Source organism: Trichechus manatus, unplaced genomic scaffold (assembly GCF_000243295.1).
Source record: "Trichechus manatus latirostris isolate Lorelei unplaced genomic scaffold, TriManLat1.0 scaffold00067, whole genome shotgun sequence".
Taxonomy (NCBI): Eukaryota; Metazoa; Chordata; class Mammalia; order Sirenia; family Trichechidae; genus Trichechus; species Trichechus manatus.
In genome coordinates, this window is record NW_004444003.1 from 177,613 (window position 1) to 185,452 (window position 7,840).

Consider the following 7,840-nt stretch of genomic DNA (forward strand, 5'->3'; position numbering starts at 1 on the left):
TGGCCCATTTTCTTGCCTCCTCCTGCCACTGGGCAGGGTTTGTTCTATTGTACACAGAGTCACTATGAGTTGGAACCACCTCAAAGTCACCTAACAACAATAACAACTTACTTCCTAATGAAGCAAATGCAGTAGCTTCATTAGATACAACAAAAAAATACATTCAGGCTGTTGAAGCCCCCGCAGGAGTCCACTGCAGAAATCAGTTGTAAGTTTGTTTAAAGTAGGTATATGAGACACTTGCCAAGCAAGAAGCCTCTGACAGATGAATTTAGTCAATCTAACTCTATGAGCAACTGCAGCACTTGGGTTTTGTGAGGTTTTACTGGGGAGGAGTTGTGTGGAGCCCTGGTGGTACAACGGTTAAGTGCTCAGCTGCTAAACGAAAGGTTGGTGGTTTTAACGCACCCAGTGGCTCCTAATTTGTTCCTGTAAAGATTACAGCCTAGAAAACCCTATGGGGCAGTTCTTCTCTGTCACATGGGGTCCCTATGAGTCAAAAATCAACTTGATGGCACCTAACAGCAACATTGGGGAGGAGTTAGAAGTGGTTCAGGCAGGATTCAGTAAACGAATCTAGACAGAAGTAAGTTATCTTTGTAAGCTAGGAAATCTCTGATTTATCTGAACACTAAACGAGGCCGGTAGAAACAGGTTGTGCTTAAAGTGTATGTGTGTGTTTGTCATTTTAAGCTGTGGTTTCTGTTTAATTTAACTGCTTCGTAAGTTGTGGGGTTTTCTCAGCTTTTCACTTCTCAAAGTGATGTTTTACTGCTAGGATTTCCATGAATCCAGCTTCCACTCCACTCACCTCAAACTGCTGATTCACTAAGCTAATAACGAAAATTTATCTAAAACAAAAAACTCTCCAGGTTAAAATATTGATAGACAGTGAGGGAGTACCAAAGGAGTTAACTAACCCTGTTTGCGGGCAAACACCTGGACTGCCTCATCTAAGAATGAATAAATAAAGTCATCATAGAACTTATAAAAACATTCTGTGTCATAAAATAAAAATCTATAAGATGATTATAAATTAAAAAATGATTAACCACAGGAAAATAAGTAATTTTAAAATAAACATGTTTCTGTTTTCAGTAAAGTGTGAGAAAACTAGAAATTTATGATACAGTTAGTCAAAGCTAAGATGATAATACTTTAGAATGAGATAAAAAAGGAAATTTATTCAAAAACAGACAGCAATAAAGAGGAAGATATAAAGGTAAGAAAAGAATATAGGGGAATTAGAAAGGCAAAGGGAGGAAGTTAACATAATTAACTGAAAGTAAAGGGTGTAGAAACAGAAACAGCAGAGAGTTTACATAGAAAGAGAGAAACAGAGAGAAAGAAAGAGATGTGGAGGATAAACTGAAAAACTTTCAGAATGCAAGAGGAAATGAGAAACTGATTAATATAAAAATTAATTTGTAAAGAAAAGGTGAATAAACTAACAGAGGAATAATGCAAAAGCAATTGGTGGTTCTGAACTGCAATCAATAATTTAATATATAAACATACACTCCTGAGCTAACTAAAAACCTGAATTTATAGGTCAGAATTGTTCATCATTAAAAAATAAATAATCATATCCTAGTAAAATTTTTGAATGTCAAGAATGAAAAACCCTACAACTAGGCTCTCGAAATAAAAAAGTTGCCTACAAAGCAGGAAAATTCAGAATGGCCTTAAACTTTTCTGCAGTTTTCAACTTTGAAAGACAGTGGATCAAAGTTTATAGACTTTTCTGGTCAGAAAAGTTGTCAATGATATGTGAAGCCCTCTGAATGACATTCTAGAGTGACCAAGGTCCAACACATTCACAATTACTTTCCTAAATTTTTTTTCAATAATGTATTCTGGCCAATGGAAAAATGAAACAAAATATTAAACTCAATAATGGTGATGCCATGGCATGAAGATCTGGTTAGGGAATTTATAAAACCAGTTAAACACCAACAATATGTCCAGATAATTGTAAATACATTTACAACATGAGATCCATGTACTATAAATAGTACCTGAAAAAGAAGACATAAAGTACAAAATATAACAAAATCTCCCATGTGAACATGACTGTATTTGTTAATACTTTTTCCTCTCTTCCTGGAGAACATACAAAGCAACAAAATAATTAAAAAGAAAATAAGAATCTTTGAAAACTTCATTTACAGCGGAACTAGGAGAAAAATATAATCCTCAGATTCCAACATGCATATAAAACTTTCCAAAAGAGCTGAGGATGGGCACATGCTGAGTGGAAAGAAGGAAAGGGAAAGCATCAGCAAAAATACACTCTTTGAAGATGGGGAAGTGCAAAGCTCTGTCTACTGATTGCAACAACCAGATGGGAATTGCACTGGGCAGGGCTGAGATCAGGCAGAGGCAGAACAAGAACAGAAAGAAACAGGATGTCTAATAAAGTGTGAGGGGAAAAAATAAACGTCCTTAAAGTGAAGGGCTTAATTCAAAGTGCAAAAGCTGGCATTTGTTGTTTACAACAACTAGTGCAGAAAGTTAGGTTAGTAGGGCTGGCAACAAAAGTCTTTCTGGACACAGAGCAGTTCAAAGAAGCAAAGAAGGTAGATTACACAAAGAAGAGAAACACAAAACCATCTCAGATATGAACATGAAATTGGAAGGAGCACAAGGGAGAACAGAAATTGTAGAAGACAGCAAGGGACTTAGATAACAAAAGTAAGAAAAAGTAAAACAATAAAAAGGAAAAAATAGAAATAAAGATTTCAAAAGTTCTAAACAGAAAATAATAGATACAGAAGACAGGCAAAGGAGATCAAATATCCATAAATTGAGTCCCTGAAGAATGAAACTGAAAGAATGAAAGATAATACTTTAGCTTCCTATTAAAAAAAAAGGAAAAAGAAGACTTGAATCTACATATTGAAAAGACTAACCAAATACAAGGGAAAATGACACTGAACATTGAGACAAATGATTGTAAATGTATTAAACTTTGATGATAAAGAAATAATCTTTTGGGAAACCAGGCAAATCATTATGGGAGGAAAAAATTAAGAATGGCCTCAAATTTATCCATAGCATCTTTCAACCCCAGAATAGAATGATTCAATTCCCAAGAGATAACAAATGAAATAAAATATAATTAAATAATTTTATAGCCATATCAGCACCGTATAAGTATAAAAAGAAACATTTTTAAATATGCGAGAAGTCAAGAAATATTATTTCCATAAACATTTTCTTAAGAAATTACTAGGGGTCAAACTTCAAGCAACCCAGAGATGACTGGACAAATGTATTTATTAGTTAAAAAACATTTATAGAGTGCACTTTTCATATGCTAGGCACATTTTTAAGTGCTTCACAAATACTAACTTATCTAATTCTAATAACAAACCTATGAGTTAAGTAGTATGCCTATGCCCAGTTATGTGTAAATAAATGACAAAGAAGGGCGCCTATTGCTATAAGGTCATGGTAAAGGTAGATCAATTTTACATATTAATGCATCAGATAACAGCATCAATATTCATTAAGCAGAAATTACAGGAGCTACAAAGAGTAAATTCAAAAGAATCACAAAAAAGTGTCTTTCTCAATTCTATGCAAATCAATTTGAAAAGTTGGATAAAATAGATAATTTTCTAGCAAATTATTTTCTGAAACGTGACTTCAGAAGGGAGAGAAAAATTTTAACTGGCTCGTCTCCTAGAGAAATTGTCAAAGAGTTAACTGCCCAGTATCAGTAGGCCTAGATGATTTCACAGGAGAATTCTTTCAAACATTAAAAGAACAGTTAATTCAACATCTAATAGAATTCCAAAAATATTTAAGCTGTTTCAGGTCTTAAAAGAATAATAAAAAAATTCCAAGGTGTGTTTTTTATAAGTTAAAGTAATATTGATATGAAAGCCTGACAAAAATATCACGAATAAAAAAGCCTGACAAATCAATTTCACTTACAAATACTGATGCAAAAATCTTAAATAAAATATTAGGAAAAATAATCCACAGAGAATCTGGAACAAGATGGAAGCATGAGTATCTCCATGCTCCCATACACCCCAAAACTAGCAAAAAAAAAAAAAAATCCAAAACAATAAGCAGAAACAGGCAGAACCAACTTTGCCAGAATTCTGGAAGCCAGTTAAAGGGTTACAGCAACTAAGTGAATGCTGAATCAAATAAAAAACAAACTCCAAATGGTAGGAAAGATTTTTCCTGCACCCCACCCTGATCCCCAGTTCGGCATGGTAGTCTTAAAGTGCAGATGTTCCCACTTTCAGTGAGGGAGCCTGGTCTCTGGCTGTAGAGGGAACGGAGCAGGCTTTGCAAATTATTGCGTGTCTATTCTAACCTGTCTAGGGGCTTCCTGAAGAACTAAACCAAGGTACTCTTCTTGGATTGGCTTATCTTAGAGCTCATGCAGAACTGAGGGGCAGTAAGCAACAACCTAAGTTTGAAACAACTTATAGTGACCTAGGGTAAAAGAGTATGATTATGGTGTAAAAGAGTGTGATTAAGGCATAAAATAGGTACCTAAAGACTAGAAGTAGAAGCTAGAGAAAGATATCCTCTCCCCCTCTCCTCCTCCCCAGAAATTAAGACCTTCAAAAACACCATGTATACAAGAGAACTGAGAAAACCACATGCATACCCTGGGCAAGACATATGCTCATTACCTGAGAATGAATTACCTGAGAAGATGCTATGCTTTTTACCTTGGGCTGATCCCTAAGATCAGTGCAAGCCTCACAAGATGTTAGAAAGCCCCAGGACAGAGCCCATTTGCAAAGATAGAGAGAGTCCCCCCACCCCCACCCCCTGGGGGGGTCAATGAAATTTCTATCAAAACACTAGCTGAACACAAGCTAACGACCAGGGATTTTAGTGTCCACACATGTCCAGGAAGGCAGTCTTTTAAAAAATAATTAGGGGAAGTCACTATACAAATGGATGAATACAGCCTTCAACTATTAAAAAACAATAACAATAACAAAAAACCAAATCAAACAAACAAACAAAACCCCAGAAAAACAGCAAATCCTCGGGAAAGGAAAGAATATGATTTTCAGATACCACACGATAATATTCAGATGTCCCAGTAGCAACAAAAAAACACAAGATATACAAAGAAAACAATGAAGTGTGAACCATTCAAAAGAACAAATTTAATTGACAAAAACTATCACTGTGGAACAGACTTTCAAACAATTGTATTAAATATGGTCAAAGAGCTAGAGGAAAATAATTCACAGAAAAAACACAGTATGACCTCTGAGGTATTCTTTCAAAAACAAAAAAAAAAAAGAAAGAAACTGAATCTAATCAAGACCTTTCTCCTATTTCCAATATGCCACACACTAGCCACACATGCTGTTTTTTTTTTAATTATAGACTTTAATTTTTAGAGCAGTTTAAGGTTTACAGAAAAACTGTGCAGAAGTACAGTGAATTTCCATGTATTACCCTCCATGCTACACAGTTTATCCTGTTAATATCTCACATTTATGTAGTGTATTTGTTTAAAGTGATGAACCAATACTGATAAATTATTATTAACTAAAGTCCATAGTTTACATTAGAATTCACTCTTTGTGTTTGAGAAATGTATAATGTCATGTGTCCACCATTACAGTATCATATAAAATAGCTTCACTGACCTGAAAATGCCCAGTACTCCACCTATTTATCCCTCCCCTGACTCCTTCATCCTTGGCAACCTCTGATATTTTCAATGTCTCTGTAGTTTTGCCCTTTACAGAATGTCATATAGTTGGAATCATACAGTATGTAGCTTTTTCAGACTGGCTTCTTTCAGTTAGCAGTATGCTAAGGTTCCTCCATGACTTTTCATGACTTGATAGCTCATTTCTTTTTATTGGTGAATAATACTCCATTGTATGGATGTATCAAAGCTTGTTTATCCATTTACCTATTGAAGGATGGTTTGGTTGTTTCCAGTGTTTTGCAATTATGTATAAAACTGCTATAAATACTGGTGTGCACATTTTTATATGGACATATGTCTCATCTCATTTGGGTAAATATCTAGGTGTGTGATTGCTGGATCGAGTGGTAAGCCTATGCTTAGCTTTGTAAAAAACTGCCGAACTATCTTCCAAATTGGCTGTATTTTTTACATTCCCAAAAGCAGTGAATGAGAGTTCCTGTTGCTCCACAACTTCACCAGTTTTCAGTGTTTTAGATTTTAGCCATTCTAATAGATGTGTAGTGGTATCTCATTGCTTTGATTTGCAATTTCCTGATGACATAAAATGTTGAACATTTTTTCATATGCTTATTTGCCATCTGTATATCTTTGGTGAGGTTACTGCTCAGATCTTTTGCCCATTTTGTAATTGAGTTTTGTTGTTGTTGTTTTATTGTTGAATTTCAAGAATTCTTTGTATATCTTAGATACAAGTCCTTTATCAGGTATGTTTTGTAAATATTTTCTCCCAGTCTGTGGCTTGTCTTTTTATTCCCTTAACAGTGTATTTGCAGAATAAAAGTCTTTAATTTTAATAAAGTCCAACTTAATCATTTTTTTCTTTTCTGTATCACGCTTTTGGTGTTGTAGCTAAAAAGTCATTGCCAAACCCAGTTACCTGGATTTTCTAGGTTATCTCCTAGAAGTTGTATAGTTTTGTGTTTTATATTTATGTCAATAATCCATTCTGAGTATATTTCTGTGAAAGATGTAAGCTCTGTGTCTAGATTCATGTTTTTTCACGTGGACGTCCAGTTGTTTTAGAACCATTTGTTGAAAAGACTATCTTTCTCCATTTAATTACCTTTGTTCTTCGTCAAAGATCACTTGACTATATTTGCGTGGGTCTATCTATTTCTAGGCTATCTCCTTTTCCACTATCTACGTGTCTGTTCTTTTGCCAGTACCAGACTGTCCTGATCACTGTAGCTGCAGAGTAAATCTTGAAGTCAGATGGTGTTAGCCCTCTGACATTTTTCTTTTTTGGAATTATGTTGGCTATTCTGGTTTTTTGTTGTTGGTGGTTTTTTTTTTTTTTTACTTTCTGTATAAACTTTAGAATCAATTGGTCAATATCTACAAAATAACTTGCTGGATTTTTATCAGGATTGAATTGAATCTATAGATCAAGTTTGGAAGAATTGACATCTTAATAATATTAAGTCTTCCTATCCAAGAACAGAGGAGCCCTGGTGGCACAGTGATTAAGAGCCCGGCTGCTAACTGACAGGTTAGTGGTTCGAACCTACCAGCTGCTCTGCAGGAGAAATATGTGGCAGTCTGCTTCTGTAAATATTCCAAACGAAACCCATTGCCATGGAGTCAATTCCGACTCATAGTGACCCTATGCCCTGTGGCACAGTGGTTAAGAGCTTGACTGCTAAACAAAAGGTCAGCAATTCAAATCCGCCAGCCCCTCCTTGGAAATCTATGGAGCAGTTCTACTCTGTCCTATAGAGTCACTATGTATCTGTAAAGACTAGAGCCTTAGAAACCCTATGGGGCAGTTCTACTCTGTCCTATAGGGTTGCTATGAATTGGAATCGGCTTGACAGCAATGGGTTTTTTTTAATTCAAAAACATAGGATGTCTCTCCATTTATTTAGATCTTCTTTGATTTCCTTTATCAGGCTTTTATAATATTTCTCTTGTAAATCTTGTATATATTTTGTTAGATTTATACCAAAGCATTTCTTTTTTATACTAATATAAATGGTATTGTGTTTTTAATTTCAAATTCCAATTGTTCATTGCTGGTATATAGGAAAACAATTGACTTTTGTCTATAAACCTTATATCTGCTACCTTGCTATAATCACTTATTAGTTCCAGGAGTTTTCATTGATTCTTTGGGATTTTCTACATAGA